The sequence below is a fragment of the Cavia porcellus genome, unplaced genomic scaffold (assembly GCF_034190915.1).
Source record: "Cavia porcellus strain 051 isolate PalLab524CR breed Dunkin Hartley unplaced genomic scaffold, mCavPor4.1 scaffold_3, whole genome shotgun sequence".
In the NCBI taxonomy this organism is placed as follows: Eukaryota; Metazoa; Chordata; class Mammalia; order Rodentia; family Caviidae; genus Cavia; species Cavia porcellus.
Window position 1 is genome coordinate 56594243 of NW_026947486.1, and position 26066 is coordinate 56620308.

The following is a 26066-nucleotide window of genomic DNA, read 5'->3' on the forward strand; positions in this document are numbered from 1 at the left end:
ATTTTTATATAGGCAAAGAGATAATGTAGAAACTATTCGTTTTCTGTTAGCTGGTTCTAAATACCCTGTAATACTTTCATTCTCTTGAGTGGCTTCACACTGTCTTGATATGTTTCACGCTATAGTATATGAAGTTGTACTCCAATATTTCAAGGAAAGAGACACTACGGTGACTACTATTATGTCAGGTTATCTAGTGGTGAAACACAATCATGCTTAAATTGTTCGGTTCTGACCTGTGTTGTTCTGTTGCTATGTTCTCTTTTATCTCAATCTCCCCCACTTTTTTCCATTTAAAAAAGTAATTTATTTTTTCTCATCTTTTTAATTAAGGAGAAACTAAATTAAAAAATAGCGGGATATATTATAGCAACTTTTTTGTTTTCCTATTAACCTGATTTGAATCCCTATATTACTCTCCCCATCTCGTTCTGACTGATTTTACTATATTCTCATTTGTTTGATAGTATTAAGTTTGACGGTATAGGCAACCACTTTGAAGGCAATAAGATTTACTATGATGCCCATTATGGTTTGACTATTATCTTCTTTTAAAGTCCTGTAATGTCTCCAATATTTAGGTTTTATTGGTTTTGTTCTGTACTGTTTTGTTCAATTCTATTATTCCTGATGATATAGGCAACTGTTTTTAAAATAGGAAGAGGCATAATGGTAACCATTGTTGATCACCTTGTATTCTGTTTTTACATCATGTAATATGTCCATCCTTCTGTTCTAACTGACTCTGTTTTGCTTTGTCACATTTGGTTTTTTTCTCTCCAAAAAAAAAAATAATAAGAACTGTGGGAGTAATAAAACCCAAAATGTGCAATTGTTATTGTAAAAAACAGAGGAAAAAATTGATCTAAAACATATAACTGCATGTATATTTAATAGTGTAAGATAGAAAACATATTGCTAAATTTTTGTTGGATCATTGAACAAAACTGTTTGCAATCTCGCTGTTTTAATGTACACTTTGTATGCTTTAATTTTGTAATTTGAACAACTATAAGATGACAATATATAATCTATTAACTAGTGATTTCTTATTGTATGTTTTTTTCTTGAAATTCTGTATTACTTGTACCATTTTACTGTTTTGTTTTGTTTTTTCTCTTTAAATAAAAAAGGAAGTATATGTCAAGCCTCTATGTTTTCTAAAACTGCAATTTGTGTTTTCTCATTGGATTTAAAGTGTGGACTGATGCTGTTAGCAAGGACAACATGGAATGTATTAATTCAGGTTTCAGTTTGTTTTTACTTGTGGCTCAGTTACTAAACAGAGGTACTGGGCAAATGAAGAATGAAGTACTTGGTAATTTTTATTTATCTAACTTTTTATTTTATTGATTTCTATTTAACCCTTTCTGGTACATTATTTCCCAGTGAGGAACATATTCTGAGACTTACGATAATTTCAGGGCTCTCTTTCATCAAACTTCATTGTCAAATTCCTCAATTCTCTAATTTGTGTTCCCTGCTTTACTCTTTTAAAGTGAGGGAAAAAATTTCAATGAAATAAGTTAGAAAGTTAACTTGGAATTTTAAAATTAAATGCTGAAATGTGAAATGTAGTGTTTTCATCATTTTTAGAATTCAATATAATGATTACTCTTTCTAGTTTTAGACAAATTTCAAAGAAATATGATCTCCCATTCACTACAGGTGTTAAAATGTGCAAATGTTTTCCTCAGTTTTTAATATCCAATATTTTAGATGTGAGAGCATAGTTATTATAAAAAATATAAAAGATATTTTCTCACAAATCCAAATTCAAGGATATAGTCTTAATGAATATTGAATAAAACTATTCTCTGATGGCATTTACAGGAACATGGATTCAAAGTCTAACAGTCTGATGGCCTATAAGATTGTTAATCTGCAAAGATTTAATTCTGTTGAAAATACAAGACAAAAAATGCATTCAAATATTGCAAGATTATCAGAGAGTTCTATTGCTGAAACATCAGGTTAATTCTTTTAATTAGAGCATTACTTTTTGAATATATCATTGAAATTTAATGCTCATAAATTTTGAAGCAATAGTTATATAATATTGTCAGGAAAAATATTAATAAATCACAATAGAGAAAAATGATCATTTTCCTTGATTTTCTTGTTAGCATTCTTAATATTAGTGATTGCAGTTAGTCGAGTTTTGTACTACATGCATTCACCAATTATTCATCTATAGTTTTCATTTATTTATTTATCTAATTTATTTATTTGTGTATTTATATTACTGTACTGTTCAGGGTATCCTTGAGCTCACCATGTAGCCCAGGTTAGCCTTAAAGTCATGTAGATTCTCTTACCTCAGCCTCCTTAATGTTGGAATTACATGTGTGTGCCACCATAACTAGCAATCTATTTTCATCTGTATTAAACTAGCTAATTAAATAACAGCATGGGATTTAGATTTTTAAACATTTTTTTTTCTGTTACTGGAGTTTGACCCTAGAGTCTGGTACATGCTAGGTAAGTGCCTTTCCTCTGAACTTTATTCCTACTTCTTAGATTTAGAGTTAGGATGTAGGTTTACAGTCTTCAAATATTACTGAAGTTTTAAAATGATAAAACATTAAGTAGTTTATAATTATTTTGCCTTAATTATTCTGAAATAAAATTTAGAGATTGAAAACTCAGAAAAATCTTTTTAGTTCTATTCCATTAGTTTCTAATTAAATAAGTAATAAATATAACATAATGCAGATATTTATCATTTATGATCACTTGTGATATGATTTAAACATTGTTTGTTTAAAAAATTTTATTTATTGGTACAGTCTAGATATATACAATGATCATATTCATCATGGCCATTTTTTGCCTGCTATGATATAATTTGTTCTCTTTTTTCACGCAATTCCCTGCTCTCCCTTCAAGCCCCACTTCTCTCCTTATTTTTACAAATCTTCATTATCATTTCACCCTACATCATTTTTTCTTTTCCTTTCTTTACTTTCCCCAACCCCTCTCCCTAGTTCCAATTTCTTCTTTGTATTTCTCCATGCCTATTAAATACTTTGGTCCCTCTTTACATTTTTGGTTTCTCATACAAGAGAAATAATGCTTATTTAAACAGGTTGCCCAAATTATTTCACTTAAGAATATGGTCTCAAGGTGCATCCATTTACCTAGAAAAGTCTCAGATTTATCCATATTTATGGCTAAACAGTACTTCATTGTGTAAAAACTTTTTTATTTGTTCTTTGGTGAATGGACATTTGGTTGGTTTTCAAGATTTAGCTATTACAAAATGTAAATATGGGTGTGCATATATTGCTTTGGTATGATGTTTGTAATTATCTAATAAAATACCGAGAAAGGGAATAGTTGGGACAAATGGGATCTCTAATTCTACTTTTTAAAGAATCTTCATACTGATTTCACAGTAGCTTCATGAGTCTACATTCCCACTGAGAGTAGAGAAGTGTTCCTTTGTATCCACAGCCTCAGCAGCATTTGTTATTGATTGATTTCTTGATGATAGCCATTCTCTCTAGGGTAAGATGGAATAGTATATTGTTTTCATTTGCATCTCTTGAATGAACAGTAATGTTTGGACATTTTTAATATATTTATTTTCCATTTGTAGAATCTCAGATGCTCATTTTTGGATTGATTCTTTAAATTTCAGGGAGAATCTGATTTTTTCTATTCTTTATATGTTCTTTATATTAGACCTTTGTCTGAGAGACAGCTAGATAAATTTTTTCCACTTTGTGGGTGGTCTTTTAACTCTATTGCTAATTTTTTTGCTGTGCAAAGCCTATTTAATAGGATGAAATTCCAGTTGTTGATTCTCTAAGATGTTTCCCATGTGACTGGGATTTTGCTCATGAAATCTTATCCTATACCATGTGTTCAAGGGTTCTACCTATTCTCTCTTCCAAGAGATTTACAATTTCTGTTTGAATATTTATATCTATGAACCATTTTTATTTTAGTTTAGTGCATATGGGTGGTACACATGGGTTCAGTTTCAGTCTTTGGCATGTGGAAAGCCATTTTTTCCAGCACCATTTATTAAAGAGGCTATCTTTCTTCCAGTAAACATGCTTAGCCCCTTTGTCAAAGATAAAATGATTGAGTTTGTTTGAAGTCGTTTCTACATGTTTAAATTCATTCCATTGATCCTTAGGCTTACATTTTTTCTCAGTACAATGTTATTTTTATTAAAGTAACTGTATAGTATAATTTCAAATCAAGTATCTTCATATCCTCTTCCTTGCTTTTGTTGCCTAGAATATTTTTTAGCTATTCTAGGACTCTTCTGGTTCAAACTGAATTTTAGGAATGTTTTCTTTAGTTTTATGTCTGCTGATATGGTGATTGAGAGTGATTAAACCTTTATATCAATATTGGGAGTAAGGCCATTTTCACTATGTTGGTTCTTCCTATGCATAAACAAGGTATGTATTTCCATTTTCTGATATCCTTCTATCTTCCTCTTCAGCACACTGTACTTTTCAATGTATACCTTCTTTATTTCCTTTGTTAGATATATTTAGAATTATTTAATTTTGGGAACGTGTTAATGTGAAGACTGTTGTTATCTCTCTCAGTGAATTTGTTGTTTGTGTACAAGCTTCCTATTTACTTCTAAGTGTTGATTTTGTATCAGCTATACTACTATATTCAGTTATTAAATCTGTCAAGTTTTTGGTGGAGTTTTTTGTGTCTTCTATGTAGTATTTCATGTCATCTGCAAATAATGATAATTTAAAGTTTTGCTTTCCTATTCTTATTCTTTTATTTCTTTTACTTGACTTATTGATCAGGATAGTCTTTCTAGAAGTATATTAACTAGTAGAGGAAATAGTTGATATCCTTGTTTTCTTTCTGATTTTAGAGTGAAAGCCTTCATTTTTTGATTATTTAATATAATGTTGGCTCTTTGTCATAGACAGATTTTATCAGATTGAGATGAAAATCATGTAATCCTGTTTTCTGTAGTTTATTGATTCATGAATTGTTGATGGATTTTTTTCAAATGCTTTTTATGTATCTCTTGATATGTTCATGTAATTTTTGTCTTTGGCTTTGTTAAGATGGTGCATTAGATTTATTCATTTACCTATGTTGAAACATCCATGTATTCCTGGCATGAATCTTTCTTGATCAATGCAAATAATATTCTTGATGATTTACAGCATTCTGTTTGCCTATATTTTATTGAGTATCTTAGTCTCTATGTTTATTGGGGAGTTTTGCCTGTAGTATTTTATTTGGTTGTGTCCTTTCCTGGTTTTGGTATGAGGGTAATACTTGCTTCTAGGAATGATTTTGAGAGTATTTCTTCCCTTTCAGTTTCAATAAAGTGTTTCATCAGTAGTGTCATAGATCTTTCTGGATTTTGTTTTGTAGAATTTAGCAGTGAATTAATCAAGACATGGGCTTTTCTTTGGTAAGTTTTAATTATATTTCAAATTTTATTGATTGATGTTGGGTTATTTAGAATTTTTTTACCTTCTTGATTCAATATTGTCAATTAATAAATTTTAGGAATTGGTCCACTTCTTTTGTGTTTTCCAGCTTATTAGAGTACAGTTTTTTGAGGTAGGGATTCGTGACTTTCTGAATTTCCACAATCTGATGTAATTTCATCCTTTTCATTCCTAATTGTATTAATTTGGATATTTCCTTTCTTCTTTTTGGTAAAGTTGGTTGTTTGTCAATTTTATTTAGTCTTTCAAAGAAGCAGTTATTTGATTCGTTGATTCTTTGTATTGTTTTCTTAATCTCTATTGCATTAATTTGTTCTTATCTTCATAATTTCCTTCTTCATATATGAACTTTAGGTTTGATTTATTGTTCGTTTTTGTAGAAGTTTGAGTTTCACATTAGGTTATTTATTTAAGCTCATTCAGTTTTCCTGATGTGAGACCTCACTATTATAAACTTCATAAGAGAGCATTCATTTCGTCCCATAAGTTCTGTTACGTTCTATTGGCATTTTTCAGTTGATTGTGGGTACTGCCTTATTTCTTAATTTCACCTGTTACCCATTGATTGTTCAGGTGGGTGCTATTTAATTTCCATGTATTTATGGAGTTTTTGTGGGATGTTTTGTTAACTGATTTCCATTTTCATTGCACTATGCTCTGATAATATTTATGGCATTAATTCAATTCTTTTGTATTTATTTATGCACATTCCATGAGCTGCTATATGGTCTATTTTGGAGGAGAACTGATGTGAAACTGAGAACAGGTATTCTAATGTGGGGTGGACACTCTGTAGGAATTTACAAAGTCTACTTTTACAAGGTTCTTTAGTTCTGACATTTCTTTTTTGATTTTTAGTTGACTTTTTATTTATCACAGTGGGATTAACCACTCCCATTATAATTGTATTAGTGCTTATTTAATTTTCCATGTCTCATAATATTTGTTACTATAGTTAGGTGACCTAGTATGTGGTTTATATATGTTTATGATTGCTATCTCTTCTTGGGGTTTTCCCTTATCACATATGTAGTGATTTTCTTTGTCTCTTTTTCTCAATCTTGGCTTGAAGTTCACATTGTCTAAAAATAGAATTGCTATCATTGCTTACTTCTCGGATCCTGTCACCTGAAGTTTTGTTTTTAAACCTTTGACTTTTAGTCTACAATTATTTATTGAGTCAAATGTGTTTCTTGTATGTAGATATCACTGGATCCTTTTTCTTGACCCTTTGTGCCAGTCTGTTCCTTTGATTGGTGAATTGAGACCATTTACATTGATGGTTATAATTGGTGTATCTTGACTAATCCTTTTCATATTATTTTCCTGTTGTTTGTTCCCTATTGCTTCCCTCTGTTTAATTGCTTTCCCTACCTGGTAGCTTCTTTCTGTTATTGTTCTTGGAATTGTGTTCTTCCTTATCTCTTTCTAAAATATCCCTCATAGTATTTTGGAGAACTGGTTTCTAAATACTATAATGGTCATGAATTTCTTTAGTTGTTCTTCATCATGGCAGTATCATACTTCTCTACTGATTTGTAAAGATAGTTTTGTAGGGTACATCAATATGATTTGGAAATTCTTTTCATTTAGTACTTGAAATACTTCTCTCCAAGCTCTCCTTGACTTGAGGGTTTGTGTTGAGGAGTCTGTTGTGATTCTAATGAGTTTCCTTTATAAGTGAGTTTGTTCTATTCTCTAACCACTTTTAGCATTCTTCTATTCTGCTGAATTTATGGAATATTGATAATTATATGCTTTGGTATGGATTTATTTTGGTTTTGTGTATTTGGAGATCTACATGTCTCACTTATGTTTATGTTAAATTCATTACCGCATTTTTTGCCTTTACTTCTGTGAAGAGGGTTTTTGTATGGCATTTTCATTACCCCTGGCTTTCTCATTGATGCTGATCTATCTTATATTGCTCTTCTTTGCTTCACCGTGCAGCTGTTGTATTGATTTTTCATAATGCCTTGCTATTTTTAAGGTACTTTTTAGGGTTGGTAACTGCAATCCTGTTTTATGGATCTGATATTCTATTGTCACCTTTTTTCAGTCTGTTGTCTGTGTCTCACTGGAATTTTTAATCTCCTGGATGTTTTGTGGCTTATATTTCTTTTCTACTTGAGCCATTCATAGTTTGTATCATTTCTTAAATTTCTCCATTTCATCGGTGTTTACCCTAGATTCGTTGAGCATGTCTTTCACCTTGATGATCATTTCTTTTTTTTATATCTGAAAGATTATTTTATCTATAGCCACATCCATTTTTTTTAGTTCTGCTACTATAATTTTAGAAAGTTCCAGTTAATGGCTTCTGATTTTTTCTATCTCATTGTGCTCTGCATGGATTGAAGGTTTGAGGATGCATTTTGCTTCTGTGTCTTATCCTTTTCTCTTTTCTTTTCTTTTCCTTTACTTTTTTTCATTTTATGTATTTATTTTTGTAGATTTCTTATGGTAGGTTACTTTGTCACTAGTATCAGTACTTGCCTAGGAAATGTCTATGTTTTCAGAGATATATTCTAAGTGTAGTCATTCTTCATTTCTGTGTCTGTTTCATGTTTCTACCTTCCCAGTTTATTAATGATGAGATGTTGCTATCTATTTGGCTCTGCACTTAGCCTTTTGGAACTGGACCATTGTGATGCTTATGACACTATGCAATCATAATATTGTCTTACAAAGGAAAACAATTGATTACAATAAGTGAGACATCTTAGCTAAAGCAGTACAATTAGAAGTAGCAATATCATCAAGCACAGCCTCTAGACTGACAAACTGTGGTAATTTTGAATTTGGTACTTTTAACCATGGGGGCAAAATCTGTATTATACAGGAAAAGCCAACATCCTGCAGGAACTTTTATGCAATAATTTTCCTCATAGTAGAGTGAATTTATCCAGTGACAGGGAAGTTTGAGAGATATAGGAGACAAAAAAAAAAGAGATAAATAAAGAGATATATAGTCAAAGGAAGGCTGGAGGACAAAAGATGATCATCTAAGCTTTGAGAAATTAGAGAAGAGAGCAAGAGAAAGAATGAAGGAGAAGCAAAAGATTACTAAAGTGAACCAAACAGACTAGAGACAATGTTCACTCACTTGAGGATAACATAAGATCAAGAGAAAAAGTTGAGGAAAGGAAGAAAGAAGACAAGTAGAATAGAAGAAAAATATATGCATAATGCCCTCTCAACCCAAGGAAACAGAAAAAAGAAAATGATTCACACAACAATGAAAAGAGAAAGAGAGAAAATAAATAAAATTCCCCTGCTGTCCACTGTCATGTGGTAGTGTACAAATCAGAGTGTCATCAAACCTGCAGTAGGATTAGTACTGGATGTGGGGCTGATCTTGGCTTCTGAATATGGAGGCTATGGCCAGTCTTTTGCCATCAGCTTTCTGGATTGTCCACGCACACTTCCTTACCCTGTCTGTCTCTGCATTGCTCTCTCAGACGCCATGGTACCCTCAGACATAGACAGGTCAAGTCTACTCCCAGTCCTCTTTTGCTTTGTATCCTTCCAGACTGTGCCCAGCCTGCTCTGTTGCACATTACTTGCTCTTCTCATGCACTGCACTCCTTGTCCCATGTTGGTGGTGGCAAGTTAGTGGGAGTGCTGACATCCCATCCCAAGGATGTTTGTGCTGCTGGTTGCAGAATGGGGAGTGCTTATTTCCAAATTCTTATCCTCACAGCCTCAGGCTATTTGCACTTCTACTCTCAAGTCAGAGGGAGCTTTGATTGTAGGGCAAGGGAGGCCCTGTTGTTTTAGCAGCAATTCTTAGTACTATGATCTGTCCCTAACCTTGTTTTGCTAGAGGTTCCATTTAGTAGTTATGGTGAAGGACAGAGAAAGAAAATCAAGCACACACACACACAAAAACTAAATGAAATAAGAAACTAGTGGTCCATCATTGAAGGATCAGTCATTCAATTCTTTGTGTGCCACTAAAATTTGTTGCCAAGTTGCAGTGTCCTCTGTCTGCAACAAATCAAAAGAAGCAAGAGTCCTTCTATTTCATATCTATCATGTATGTGGATTGAGTTTGCCACACCTTTGTTGTCTCTCCATTTTGGGGGAGAACTTCTTGAAAATGGTGGTTTCTGCAACCATCCTCATGGCAGTAAACCCACAGGCAGTTCAGTGTTCTAGATTATCTTTTAATATAGTCATATGCCTATGCTTTGTTTGATCTACAAGTTTATTATTTCAGATTGATTTTGGCATCAAACTTATGTTCTTTCCTTCCCTCCAATTACCTGTGTTTTTCACTTTTCTCTGAGATTAGGTTTAGATTTTTTTTGAGAAGCTCCAACACGATGCCTACATAATTCAGCCATGTTGAATCTCTAAACATTGGTTTTAATATTTTGAAATGGACTATTATTCAAGTTTGAGCTGCTTAAAGTTTTTTAATAAATTATGTGCTTAAAATTGTATCAAATATTTAAATTTAACTTGTTAAAATACCTTCTCTTTATTGTACATTATTTGTCTAAGTTACATAATATGTCTGCTTAGAGATTTTGATAACAGAAGGTATCTTTCTAATATAGCATCGAGGCTCAGAAAATGGTAATTCAAGCATGTGGTGCTTTTGCATGCTCAATTGAAGAAATAGTTTCAGAATTAATACCTACTTCAAGTGTATAGAGTTCTGTCCAAAAATTCCCTTTTCTGACTGAGAAAACATTTCAAAAGAAATTGTATTGTCTTCAAATCTCTCTTTCTGGGCACCTCATCAAATGATCAAGCCAGATTAACTACATCTAGACAAATTTTTCAACTATTATTCTGAAGGCACCTGAGAGAAATTACTTGTAGAACTTTACCTAATAGCACACCCATTTTCTGAAGCTAGCCTCAAACTGCTTACCTTCCTTATAGATTGTCCTTATCTCTTTTTTTTCCTGTGAAGAGTGTATATGTTTCACTATCCGACCTTTTTTTTTTAGTTTCCATGTTTTTTATGACTCCCATATGCATGTTCATGTTGATAAATTTGCTATGCTTTTCTCTTCTTGATGTCACTTGTATAGGGGTGTCAACCATGATGTTTTATTAATGTAAGGAAAGGAATCATTTGTTTTTCCATCCTTACAATAGTTTAACAAAAATTCTCAATAAAATAAGAAAGCAATGATTAAAAAATGTGTCCATCTTCAACTTCTAAGTGTGTCCCCATTTAATTTCTATCATCAAACTTTGAAGGATTTTTTATAAATACCTTCTGGTAGTTAAGGTAAGAAATATTTACTGCAAACGTCTCTTCATACAGATAAAAACATTACAGAAATCTGTAACATTTTACATTTAAATAGAAATTCTTTTTTCTTTTTAAAATAGGGTCATACTAAGTTGCACAGACTGACCTCTCAAACTCTTGACCATTGTGCCTCACCTATCACCTTATCAAGTATTGAAATTGATATTACAGGAGTACATCACCTTGCCTGCATGGCTACCTAAGAATTAGTTACTTTTCTCTCTGTCTCTCTGTGTCTGTGTCTCTATGCATCTGTCTGTCTGCCCATCTCTCTCTCTCTCTCTCTCTCTCTCTCTCTCTCTCTCTCTTTCTCTCTCTGTCTGTGTAACTTAGGCACTTATTTTAGGGCATTGTACTCCATGTATTTAATGCACATATAGCTTTTTTGGAATATCATTCAATAGTTATGTATGAACAATTAACTTTTTTTCATTATAGCCATTTAAGCCTTTTAGTTTCCCCTAAGAGGAAGGCTAACACAAGAAGCACTAGAAAAAATGTTTGGGCCAAGGAGGAATGAAAAACAGCAGTCATTTTCAAGTTCCATTTCACATTGTGGTCTGCTATAAGAATTATTAGTATTCCAGGTCCTAAATTCATGGCTTTAAAAATGCCTTACAGCATGCTGTATTTAACTGTTTATGGCTCTCATTTTTAATGTTCCTACTATAGATTGTCTTACTAGTGCTGAGAAATCTCTTGATTACTTATTGCCACTCCCCACTAAATACAAAAATAAATGATGTCATTCTAATCATACATTTTTACTTTCAAAAGTAAAAATGCATGATTAGAGTTGTTGTGGCTTAGTAAAATATTTTGTAGTTTGTTAAATTCAAATTTATTTTTCTATCAATACACTGCTTTAAAACTTGCCTTCATGGCCTTAATCTACATTATATGTTGTATATGTAATAGGATATTTTTCCTAATGAAAAATTAACATATTCTATATATTTGGTGATGTAAATTGTGATAATGACTTTTATGACAGTAGTCTCAAATTTTCTGATGTAAGGTTTTATAAAAATGGTAAATGATTTTACTGATAATTCTTAAATGGCTTAATGATTCTATGAACAAATTTCCAAAATTATTTTGCTTAATATAATGCTTATGTGGTGGGAGATTTTAAACCCTACACAATTTACTCACAATAAATCCAATTCATCTTTAAATGTTGCAGTCAATTATTTGATTTATTTATTTTAGAAGTAGACAATAGATTTTCTCAATCTACAAATTTAAAAATTAAGGCTTTCATTAATTACACACAAGATTCATATAAACTTTTAAAATTTTAAGAAGGCCTTTGGCATTTCATAAACTTTCTTACTACTTTACTTCTTTTTGATCCCTGTAGACTTCTCTGGTTCTTCAGTGATTATGTTAAAGATACAACAGTGTCTTGTTGATAACAAGTGCATGATATGATCATATATTGTTGTAGTATTGCTTATTGACCCCCACTGGAATTAAAGAATGGTGAGAAATTAATTTACAAAGACTCCAAAGAACAGAGTCTGAACTCCCGCTGGCCCCGTGAACATGTGCTGCCCTTGGACCTTGGCCCACATAGCTGCGCACTTCCTGTGTGACTTCAGCCAGCACCAAGGAATCCCGTGCCTCCCTGGGACCTTGGCCTGTGCAGCTGCATGCTTGCTGCATGTCTACCAGCCCTGGGGAATGCGTGCTGCCCTTGGGCCATGGACGGCACAGCTGCAGGCTTCCTGCATGACTCCAGCCTGGCAGTAAGGGATGCCAAACCACTCTGGGACCTTGACTTTAAATAGCCACATACTTCTTGCACTCCCATTGGTGTTGGGGAATGTGTGCTGCCCTCAGGCCTTGGCCCGCACAGCTACCCACTTCCTGTGTGACTCCAGCCAGCACTAAGGAATGCCACATTGGGACCTTGACCTGTGCAGCCTTGCTTCCTCAACTCCTGCCCACCCTGGGGAATGCATGCTGCCATTGGAACTTGGCCCATGGTCAGTGAAGGCCCAGATACAGGATATCTGCTGGGCCCTTGGGGACACTCCATACCTCTTGGACCTAGTACTGCTGTTGATCTTCAGCTCCTGCCATTTCTCCCAGAACCTTGGACTACAGTGAATTAACTGTGTTAGCTTGAAGGGAGATCCAGTAATAGCCTCACCCAAACAGAAGATCTCAGCAGGCTCCAGTCAGTGTGGTGAGTATGCCCCTAAAGTAGAGGTGTACAGTGGGTAAATAGGGCCAGTAGTAAAGCTCCCTCTAACTAACTGTAAGACCTTGGTGAGTCTGACAAGAGTGAGGGTGACTTCTTCCTGCACACAGAAAACATCAGGTAGGGTAAGGAGTGTGCAAATGAGAACTCCCCCAACTTGGAGAGAATCAAAAGGGGTTATGCGACACACAGGCACACAATAGGGACACAGTAGGGCCTCAGCCAACACAAACACTGTAGAGAGGGAGATTTGGTGACCTGGAATAACCTGAAGATAAAGTAATAGAAGGAACTAAAATTTAGCCTACATGAATACCACTGGGCTTGTCAGCCCAGGAAGAACATAGGACTTACCTAATAGACTCTGCAGTGGGAAGTCAGGAGACTAGCCCACCTATTCATTGTGGAACCCAGCAATTGGACAAACATCAACCTTGCAGTAGCAACCAAGATACACACTACCAACAGTTGATACTATGGAACTGAAGGACCAAATATTAATTCAAAAGGGGAACATGGTAAAATGAAAAATCAAAATGCAATCTCGAACATCTAGTCCACCAGGAGCAAGTACAGGAGACACTGAAATAGAGGACTTCAAAAGTAAGGCACTGGAAATCTTCAAAAAGATAGCAAGTAAAATAAAAAACAGCTCCATGAGGCTATAGAGGAAATCAAATTAGAAAGCACTCTCCAATGTAAAGATAGAAATAACAACCTTAGTAAAGGAGTTGCTGAGCACAGCTAAAGAAGAAATAGAGAAAAAAAATACAGGATCATGGAAACTGATTGAAACGTTGAATGAACAATAATGGAAAACAAACAGAATTCATGAAAAAACTCAAAGAGACATCCAAGATAAAAAAAAACGCTATTCAAATCTGGCAAAAACATTTAAATGAAGCTGAGGATAGGATTTTGGACCTTCAGGACAGGATTGCAATTAGTGATCTTGAAAGGATAGGACTTTTAAAAGTAACAAAGCAGCATGAAATGACAATCCAGCAGCTTCAAGATGATGCCAAGAGCAAAAACATAAGATTAGTAGGCATCAATGAAGATGCAGGAGTCAATGCAAATGCCATAACTAAAATATTCACAGAAGGAATAGCAGAAAATTTGCCAAACATGGGGAAAAATCTAATACGCAGTAAGTGAGGCATATAGAATGCCAAGCAGTCACAACCAACATAAATCTATAACCAGGTCTGCCTATAGTAATTAGGATCTCAGACATAGAATGAAAACAGAATACTAAAAGCTGTTAGAGAAAAGACACAACTCACCTATTAAGGAAAGCCCATTAGAATCAGAGCAGACTTTTTAGCAAAAACCTTCAAGTCAAGTCAACCCAGACTGATGGACCCAGCAAAACTTTAATTCAAATTTAATGGAGAAAAAAGATACTTCCATGACAAAGAACAACTGAAGAAATTAATGTCCACAAAACTAAACGTAGAAACAGAATTGAAAAACATGTTAGATAGAGACAGAAATGACCACAGTCCCCAGAACAACCAAAGAAAGAAACCGCCAGATATGACAAGCAATTAAATAAGGGGGAAAAGCAGAAAGCAAACAACTGCCACATAACATGTAAAGTCTAGCCAGTACATATCAGTGATATCCAAAAATATAAGTGGCTCAATTCCCCTATGAAAAGAAATAGGTTGACAGAATGGATTAAGAAATATGATCCCACAATATGCTGTATACAAGAACCACATCTTACCCAAAAGGAAACTCATAGATTAAAAAGTCAAAGGATAGAAAAGCATATTCCATGGAACAGGAATGCAGAAAAAAGCAGAGGTAACTATTCTATTTGCAGACAATGTAACTTCAAATATAAAATGATTAAAAGAGATAAAGAAGGTCACTACATACCTGTTAGTGGAAAAATTCAAGAGAAAGAACTAACAATACTATATATAAAGTAGAGGAGCATCTAGCTATATAAGACAGATAGTAATGGACATGAAAAACCATATGCACAGCAACACAATTATAACAGGAGACCTTAACAGCCCATTGTCATAAAGAAATAGATCAATTAGACAAAAAGTTAGCAAAGAAATAATAGAACTGAATCATACCTGCGAGCAATTGTTCTTAGCCAATGTTTACAAAGTGTTCCATCTGACCACATCATAATACACATTATTCTTAGCTGCACATCGGTCATTCTCCAAAATAGACCATATATTAACCCATAAAATATTCTTAAGTATCTGTGAAAGTATTAAAATAAACCCCTGCATAATATCTGACCATAGTGCTCTGAAAGTGAAAATTAATGGCAAAAGAAATTGCAAAACCTGCATAAATACATGGAAATTAAATAATAACCATTTGAACAACCAATGAGCTACAGATGAAATTTAAAGAAAAAATAAAGCAATACCTATAATTCAGTGAAAATGTGGAAACAACATACTGCATTCTCTCAGTTGCAATGAAAACTGTCTAGGTGGGAAATACGTAGCAATAAATTGTCATATCAAGGAAACAGAATGAGCACAAGTAAACAACCTAATTCTTCATCTCAAGTTTCTCAAAAAAGAAGAGCAAGTTAAACCCAAACCTCGTAGAAGAGAGGAAATTGTAAAGATTAGAGCAGAAATCAATGCAATTGAAATTAAGAAAAACAATACAAAGGATTAATAAATCAAACAGATGGTTTTTTGAGAGAATAAACAAAATGGACAAACCTCTAGCTTTATAAAGAGAAAGAAAAAACCCAAATTCACACAGTAAGCATCAAAAAGGGGGAAATTATTACAGATCCCATGAAAATTCAAAAGATCATGAATACCTACTTTGAAAATCTCTAATCACATAGACTGGAAAATACAGAGGAAATGGACATATATTTCTGGAAATATAAGAACTATCAAAGCTCAACTAAAAAGATATAGCAATATTGAATAACCCAATGTTAGCTATTAAAATTGAAAACAAACACTTACCAACAAAGAAAAGCTCAGGTCTTGATGGATTCATGGCTGAGTTCTGCAAGAAATTTAGAGAAGATTTCATGCCAATACTCCTAAAACTCTTCAATGAAAAGAAAATGGAGCAAACTTCCCTAAATCATTCTTGGAGGTAAATATTACTCTGATACCAAAACCAGAGAAAGACCCAATCAAAAAGGAGAACTACAGGCCAGTATCACTAATGAACATTGATGCAAAGATTCTCAATAAAATACTGGCAAATAGAATGCAGCAAATTATCAAGAAGATTATACATCATGACCAAGTGGGATTCATTCTAGGAATGCAAGGATGATTTAAGATTTGCAACTCAATATATGCAATACACCACATCAACAGAGCCAAAAACAAAAACCACATGGTCATCTCAATAGATGCAGAACAAGCTTTCAATAAAATTCAACACACATTCATGGCAAAATCCTTCAGAAAATTGGAATACAAAGTGTCTACCTCAATCTTATAAAGACCATCTATGAAAAACCAGCAGCCATCATTATATTCAATGGACAAAAACTGAAAGCTTTCAGTTTAAAATCAGAAACGAGACAAGGATGTGCATTATCACCATTCCTATTCAATATAGCTCTGGAAAAACTTGCCAGGGCAATCAGACAAGACATAGAAATAAAAGGAATAAAAATAGGAAAGGAAGAAGTTAAACTATCACTATTTGCAGATGACATAATACTCTATATAGAAGACCCAAAAGACTCCATTAAAAGACTACTAGAGGCAATAAACAAATTCAGCATTGTAGCTGGATACAAAGTCAATGCTCAAAATTCAATAGCATTCCTGTGTACAAACAAAAAATTCACTGAGAGAGAAATTATAGAAATACTGCCCTTCATAATTCCATCTTAGACAATGAGGTATTTAGGAACCAACCTAACAAACAATCTAAAAGTCCTATATGCTGAAAATTATGTTATGCTATACAGGGAGATTGAAGAGGATATTAGAAATGGAAGGATATTCCTTGCTCTTGGGTAGGAAAAACTAACATTGTGAAAATGGCTATTCTCCCAAAACCGTTACACAGATTTAATGTAATCCCAATCAAAATATCATTAACATACCTCACAGATCTAGAGAAAACACTCCTAAAGTTCATTTGAAAACAGAAGAAACCTAGAATAACAAAGGCAGTTCTGGGCAACAAAGGCAAGGCAGAAGGCATCTCAATTCATGACTTGAAACTATACTACAAAGCCACAGTGATAAAATCAGAATGGTACTGGCAAAGAAATAGATCTGAGGATCAATGGAACAGTTTAGAAGATGTAAGCACAACTACAAAGACACTCAGCCACCTGATATTTGACAAAAGGGCTAAACATGTACACTGGAAGAAGGATAGCCTCTTTAATAAATGGTGTTGGAAAAATTTGATCTCCACAGGCAAAAGACTGAAACTAGATCCATGTCTATCACCATACACAAAATTAAAGTCTAAATGGATCAAAGACCTAAATATTAAAACAGATACACTAAATATATTGAAGACAAGGTAGGTAGAAGTCTTCGTGACATAGACCTAGACAGAAAATTCAGGAACAAAATGCAAACTGCATGGGAAACCCTTCAAAGAATCAACAACTGGGATCCCACATTGTTGAAACATTTCTGTATTTCAAAAGAAATCACCAATAGAGTGAAATGAAAACCCACAGAATGGGAAAGTATTTTAGCCAGCAGCCCTTTAGACAAAGTTATATCAAGAACATATAAGGGATTGAAAAGCATCAAGCTCCCAAATTCAAAGACTCTCTCCAAAAAAGGGCATCTTAGATGAACACACAGTTCTCAGATGAAAATATACAAATGTCAAATAAATACATGAAGAAACGTTCACCATCACTGGTCATTTAAACAATGCAAATTAAAAGAGCACTGAGGTTTCATCTCATTCCAGAAATAATAGCTGTCATTAAGAAATCAGTTGGTAAAAAATTTTTGCAAGGCTATGGGTGAAAAAAAAAAACACTGCTCCACTGTTGGTGGGAGTGTACAATGGTGCAATCACTATGGAAATCAGTATGGAGAATTCTCAGAAGAATAGGATTGGAATTTCCATTCAACCCATCTCTTCCCCTCCTGGGTATTTTCCCCAAAATCTGAAAAGGTCATATCACAGTGATATATGTGCACCCATGTTCATACCAGCACAATTCATAATAGCTAAATCTTGAAAACAGCCATGATGACCATCAACCACAGTGTGGATGAAAAAGATGTGATATTTTTATGCAATGTAATATTACTCAGGTTTAAAAAAGGATGATCTTGAGACCTTCCTAGGCAAATGGAGACAACTTGAGACTATCCTCATTGAAATAAATAAGAATCACATTTATAAACATGACATTGTGTCTCTAGTGTAAAAAGTAATAAGAACTGTAAGAGTAATAAAACCCAAAATGTGTAATTACTATTGTAAAAAAGAGAGGAAAAGAAAGTGTTCTAAATGATATAACTGCATGTATGTTTAAGTGTGTAGGATTGATAACCATATTACTAAGTTTTTGTCGGATCATTAAACAAAACTTTTTGCAGTCTTGCTGTTTGAATGTCCACTTTGTATTATTACTTTTGTAACTTGAACAACTATTTCTAAAAGTACAGTAAGTAATTTTTAAACTAGTGGTTTCTTACTGTTCATTTTTCTGAAATTATGTATTATTTCTACTTTTTCTGTTTTTGTCTCTTTGAATGAAATTTTTAAAAAAGAATAGAGTCTGATACTTACCTAAGTTCTCATGTTTCTTTTCTCATTAAATAAGAAAGAACAAAATTAACATTTCAGGACAACAGAATTAGCTTTTTTTGAAACTCCAAATCAAAACAAAACAAACTAAAAAACTCTTCAACATCCTCTTGACCTTACTACAATATTGTGCACTATTTGGGAGACCATGGAGTGTACTTATAAATCCTACCTTTCTTGACTGAGACACTTTAATTATGTTTCAAAGAATTCTGTATTGTTTTCTAAGTTGAAATTGAGAAAACTATGTTTGTGATCCTATGTTTTTAAGAAAATCATATTATAAAATCCAACTTTAATTGTTCCTTGTATTATTTACAAAAAATGTCAGTGAAGTTTGATTTAAATTTCAAACAATGAAAAGAGGACACACTGAAAAGCAATATTCTATATTTTTACTGATACCCAGTTACTCTTTATAGATATAGTAATGGTATTTAATTTTTGCATATTGTTCCAGAGATATTATATACATTTATAGTATATGTGTGCATACTTATGTTTTCACAGTAAATACATGTATTCTCTTTTCTGTACATTTATATTCAAATTTATTACATATTTATTGAGCCCAGGCTATAAGTCAAACCTTATTTTAGAGATTAGTACCACTTCAGTGAATTAAAAATTCTCTCATGTTATCATTCAGATAGGAGTAGATATACAAGAAACTCTAAGCCCAGTGAACATGTTTGCCTTCCCTCCATATCCATTGGTTTCAATCTCTTCCAGCAGATACCAAAATCTTCAGGAAGGTGCTAGAATATCTTATAACAAATTATGAAGGGTAATTGGGTGATTTGCAAGATATAGCTATTAAAAATTGAGCTGCTATAAATATGAGTGAACATATATTTCTGTGGTATGCTTTAAGTTGTTCTGGGAAAATATCCAGAAAGGGAATAGCTGGGTTGAATGGGACCTCCAATCCTAGTTTTTTGGGTAATCTCTGCATTGCTTTCCACAGTGGTTGTGTTTTCTACACTCCCATCAACAGTGGAGAAGCATTGTTTTTTCCTCATATCTCCACCAACATTTGTTATTGTTGATTTCTTAATGGCAGACATTCATTCTGGAGTGAGATGGAAATTCAGTGTGTTTTTAATTTGCATAACTGTAATGACCGGAGATGTTGAACATTCTTCATGGATTTGTCATTTGTATTTCTTATTCTGAGAAGTGTATATTCATCTCAGATGGCCACTTTTGGATTAGTTCTTTAAACTTTTGGTCCCTGAAAGGGAAAGAAAGTGCTCAATAGGAAAGATCAACTGTGATAGGGGAAAGGAGAAAAAGAAGAATGGAAATGATTATATGTACATAGGTATATATATATCTATGTACATATATATACACACACTAATCTATATGTAAGTTTATCAAAAACAGCAGTTTGTGCTTTCATTGTTTGATCATTTAATCATTTTTATGCCTAAATCTTGCAACTTCTTCTAGAATAACAATATGCAATATATTAATTAGTGTTAATTTTCTATTTTTAAAAAATCTGTATCATTTCTTTTTTCATTTTGTTTTTAAAATCAAAAAAAGAAATGGTGGAGTTCTTGCATAAAACTTATGCTCATCTTCCTCTTTACTTTAAATCATTACTAGATTTTTATATATCCAGAACAATGTAAATGCTGTGTGAATATTTATGTTGTATTGAAAAAAGTTCATTCTTATTCAAAACAAACATATATATATATATATATATATATATATATATATACACACACATATATGTATCAAGGATAGAACTCACGGCCTTACAATGCTAGGCAAGTATGCTATTTCTGAACTACACCCCCATTTTAAAAAATTGAAAAAAATGTAATAAATTGTCTTCCTGACCTTCAGCTTGTGATCCTCTTACTTTAGTCTTTAATAACCTGAGATTCAAGATATATATCACCACAACTTTCTATTTTCAAACAACTTTGATTCTTGGGTTGATAAATTTGCCAATACAGAGAAAATGCTGATGGCATACAATATGTTAGAAGATGAAAAGTGCCACTATACAGAGAACACAGAAAGTGAAGTTAACAGTGATACACCATGGAGCAGGGATAAGTAAGTTTACAATTTTAAATTCTGTAGAATGCTTAGAAGAGATATTATTTTTAAAGATATGAAGTTTTATTAGTACACATTTGCAGTACATATTGTTTACAATCATGGTAGGGAGTTGGTACATGTATATAACATACCTTTGTTCTTTTTTCATCCTCTTTCACTTGCCTCCCTCCTCCCTCTCTCCATCTCTTGGTCACTGACCCATTTACAAAATATCTACTTTGAGAACATACAAAAGAAGACTTTAAAGATTTTAATGAAATTTTCTTACAGATATAGCTATCACAGAAAAAATAGCTTGTAAAAAGTTTCTAAGGTATGAGCATCATACCTAGTGTCTTCTAGGTGTAACAAAGTGTTCAATCTGACTGGAACTGTGTCATTCAAAGTGAAAATATCTCCAGAGGAGGTCAGTGAAGAAATATTGGCCAACTTCAAGTGACTCGATAGTCACTGTAGAGTCTTGAGCAGGGAGATGACATTATTAGTTTAAGTTTTAAAAAGGTAATTCCTTGATTGTAGTGATGAGAAAAATGAATGCAGGGAGAAAAATCAAGGGCTATTGCAAGAATACAGGAAAGTTGAAATGGTAGTTTGGATCACAGTGGTCACATATTTCCAGGGCAGAATCAGGATTTCTTGACATATTAGATATGGGGTGTAAATGAAAGAAGGAAATCAAGAATAAATCCAGTGGGTAGATCTTCATAACTGAAATATGTAGTTGCCACAAAGAAAGGACAGAACTTTTTATACACAATTTTGGGACCTTCTTCCAAAAGTGAACATGAAATTATAGAAACAAAGTTATATGTAAGATAAAAAATGAGTATATTTATTTATAATGAGAATATATCACAAAATCCAACCTGAAGAACCTGACATACCATGAACTTTACAAATTCCAGAAAATACAATTTTTAAATTATGTACTTGAAATATTTCTATTACTTTTCTCTGCATTCATAATTAATGCATTTTTCTTTTGCTTCACACATATGATATGTTACCTTTCTGAGGGTATCATTAAATATTTTCTATTTCTCCTCCTTGTGCAGTCTCATTTTCCCACAAATTTTTCCCTGTTAGTTTTGTCTTTAACTTATATATTTGCTACATTCTTCTATGTCTGGCAATTTTTAGCTGTTGATGAAGATTTTTTGCTTAACTAAACTTTGAGCCTTCTCCTAGGTTCATCTGTTTACTTCCCCATAAAACTGAGTTTAGCAAAGACAATGCAAAGTCAATTTAGGAAAGGAATCTTCATTCTTTACCATACACAAGGTGGTACTGGATTATTCTGATCTGTTGATCAAAAATTCTGTTTTGTTGGCTTAACCAGATACACCTTTCCACCGATATTTCCTCTTACTAATTTTCTATCCACTCACACCTACCTTATTTCTTGTCTATGAATTCTCCCATGCTGTATTCAGAGTTGAGCCTGATCTCTCTCCCTAACTGAAAACTTCCATGACATAGTCTTATATTTATTCCTGTGGTCCTGAGTGAAATCAACCTTACCATGCTTCACCTAAGATAGCTGAGTAATGTATTTCTTTAACACTGCCTGCTTAATGTATGCAAGTAGAGATTGTAATTTAGAGCTTTTATAATGGCTGTATGGGTGAGTTGTTCATTGGTAATTTCTTGATATCTGTATACTCAGGTATTTCTTCTTGGACTCATGGCTGTCACCAGAGAAGAATTTCAACCTCTTTCTTAAGGGTGGAAGACTGGCTTCCTTTGTAATGCAAACACAGTAAAGGAGGCATTGAATTTATGCTAATGCAATTAATCCCATTGTTGTAAGTGAAGTATCCAGGTCCAGGGCTTCTAATGTCTTCTACTTCAGTGGTCTTCTACTTTTCCCCTTCCAGACTTCTACTGAAGTAAGGAAAGGACAATTTCTTAGGTCTGGAACAAAGCAGTGGATCTTTGTAGATTAAACTGAGTTTTAGCTAAAGCTTCCTAATCTTAATTAATTTTGCCTCAATTCTCTCAGTTACAAGAGTAGCCACTTGTGTCAGTTCATGAGCTTTCAAGGGAAATTGAGTTAAACTTGGGTAATTAGATTTCTTCCCTTACAGTTGACGTCTCTACTTAAGTCAACTAAACTGACATCAATTCATCTGTTTTCTGCTTCAAAATTTGTTTCTGTTTCTTTCAATGTTTTCCCCAGCGTTTCAGGTTTGTGCTTTTAAAAAATTTTCCTTCTATTTTAAGTGCACTTGACTTTGGGGATTAAAATTAGATCCATATATTCATTTCACCATCTATTCTATACTTCTTCAACATTCAATATTTTAATAGTTTTCCCATTGTTATATTTTAACCAAGAGTTATAATTTCATTAATTTTTCAAAGTAATCACCACTACCCTTATCATTACCACCAGAATAAATTTGCCTATCATTTATTGCATGAAAATTGTAGATAGGAAAATTTATTCTGGTGTTAATGATAAGGGTAGTATATTGTATAATGCAACTTAATCTTGTCTGTGCTATACAAATAATGAGGTACCATGCATTCTTCATTCTTTGTCTCAGCTTCAATACCCTAATCAAGTTAATGATGCAGTCATCTGAATTATACTTGAATTTTGTACAAACTTATAATGTTACAAATGTCATTTTTGTCTGTATTACTGCTCCATCTGCTAACCTGTGATTCTCATAAAGATTCTCCTTTGATTTCTAAATATTAAATATCTAACATAGTGACTGGCACATATTGGGTTCTCAACTCATAACTGTTGAATTGTTGACATGAAATAACGTACAATTCAACATTTATGAGTTGAGAACCCAATATGTGCAATATTACCATAATTATCACATAAAATAAAGCTTTTCAAGATGCTTTTCATGTTGCTTTTTTGATTCTTGCATTACATGATGACATCAATTTCCTTTTGATCCATCCTTCATGACTAACTTAAATATGATTTTCCCAAAACAAATGAACCTATCACTTTTAAGAAACTTCAGAGTAAATCAGTACTTGCTGATGACTATGATCATAAAATAATAACAAACCTGCCAAAGTAGAAACAACATTTTTCTTAATTTAGAATCAGTTTATACTTTCCATTAAAATTCACTCAAGGAATTACCAAATAGCAACTATTTCAAAACCAATAACTAGATTCCACTCAAAAGTTAAACATGTATTTGAATGAATATTTATTATGTATTCTAACTGTACATATTTTAAACTCACATTGTTAAGCCTTAGAATTTATGTATACTCATAAGATAAATTTATTTTAAGTATTAAAGGAAATCATGAGGGCTGATGTGTAGTTCAGTGGTTTAACATTGGCTTTGGATTCAATTACAACCACTACATGAATCAATCAATCAATAAATAAATAATGCAAGGTTTGGGTTCAATTCCCATTACTGAGGAAAAAATCCTTGATAGAAAAATATTTAAATGAAGTTCTATTAAACACACAGAAACATGGTGAGGCAAATACAGGATTTCATAGATAGGAGGCAAGCATAAACATGAAGACAAATGTAGAAGGTTTATTGATGAAGAGTTTTATGTTCCAAGTTAATGCAGTTCAGAGTTGAGCATGTGGGCAAATTGAAACCACAAGAAGATTTTCGTTAGGGAAGTGACATGAACAAATTCATGTTAAAATCACTTAACAGTGTAGCAAAGGGACTGGAGGTGGAGAAATTAGAAGGAGAGACAGAATTCACATTTATTGAATCCCTACTTGTGTGCAAAACATATTACATGCTTTGTATATGTAATCTCAGTCATTACAAGAACATGGACAACCATTATCATCTACATTTTACAGTTAAATAAAATAGGGTTTAGAGAGATTGATTGCCCTAAACTCACAATTATAATCAAATATACTGTTGGCATCTGAACACTTACTGGTTTCATATCCAGGCTCTTCTTATGGATTGTGCTATCAATTGAGTCGTACTAAATCAGTCTAGAAGTGAATGATGAAAGAGGCCTGCACCATGAAAGTGTCAGTGGAATGGAAAGGAAAGAAAAAATGTGAAAAATATTCAGAAAACAGAATTGGCAGGAATACTCAGTTGTTGATTATGTAGACATGAATGTGAAGGGAGCAAGGAAGACTAAGGAGTCAAGAACTGCCCCCAGGTTTTAACTGATATAACATAGTACATGGATGCCAATGTTATCAGTTGAAATTAACTGAAGCAATAGTAATAAACACAAAGTCAAGTATTTGAAATAAAGGACAAAATGGTAATAATTAATGGTATGAAATCTCCAAAGAAATGGGAAGCAGCACAGATGAAAGAATTACTTTAGTTGCTTCCTCTGTAATTGCAGGAAATACTATGACTGTACACAGATAGTGATTTATGCATTTTTGGTAGAGAATAATATTGAGCTACTTTAGACTGAATGGACTCCCCATTATTTCTGAAAAAATAAGTGACAGCAAAAGGCAAAGGAAGAAAAGTGAACTTGAAGTGAATAAAACTAAAGATTTGATTTAACCACTGAGATGAATAGGAAAGGAAACTGACCACTTTTTATGTAAAACCATAAGACAATTATTTTACTTGCTGTCATAGATACCTGTATAAGAACCTGTTTTTAAGCTTATCATTTTAATTTTTTTTGAAATAAAGATTTTTTACACATAAATTGGATAAATTAAGTCATTAATCATTCGTGAAGGTACATATTTTGTTTGGAAAAGTGGCAGAAACAAATACATACTGTCTTAGTTACTTTTACTTGTCACTGAGACAAAATACCAGATGCACCAATTTGGGCAAGGAAAGGTTTATTTCTTACAGTTTTTGGAGGTTTCAGTCCATACTCAGTTGGCCCCAAGGTAGGGTGGCCCGGCAGAGCCGCAGTTCATGGTGGCTGCAAACAGCAAGGCAGAAACCAAAAAAAGAGCAAGACACACCTTCTTCCTGCCATTACATCACATCGTGGCTCCACCCCTATGTGGGTATAGCATGGACACCATCAATCCAAGCACTAGACAATGAACCAATCACAAATGCATACAGCAAATGTATGAGGCCTGGGGGCCACCAATATAAACCATGACACATACTCACCAAAAATATATAAATTCTTCATTGAATCTTTTTTTCTGGCTCTAGTATAGAGGCCCTTTTCCCATCCTCTTTGTGGTCTGGGAAGTTTATATTTGTAATCCTGTGGAAGCATTATTGGAACCATGATAAGTTAATTGCAATCTACCAACTCCAGTGCAACCCGTGGTGAGAATAAAGACACTGGGGCATTTTTATAATTA

The 26066-nt window shown here is 33.2% G+C and overlaps 1 pseudogene; it reads left to right on the forward strand.

Moving 5' to 3' along the window:
- Positions 1–12276: 12276 nt before the first annotated feature.
- The window catches only part of LOC100718954 (N-acetyltransferase ESCO2-like), a 56289-nt pseudogene continuing 42499 nt past the window's right edge, over positions 12277–26066 (forward strand).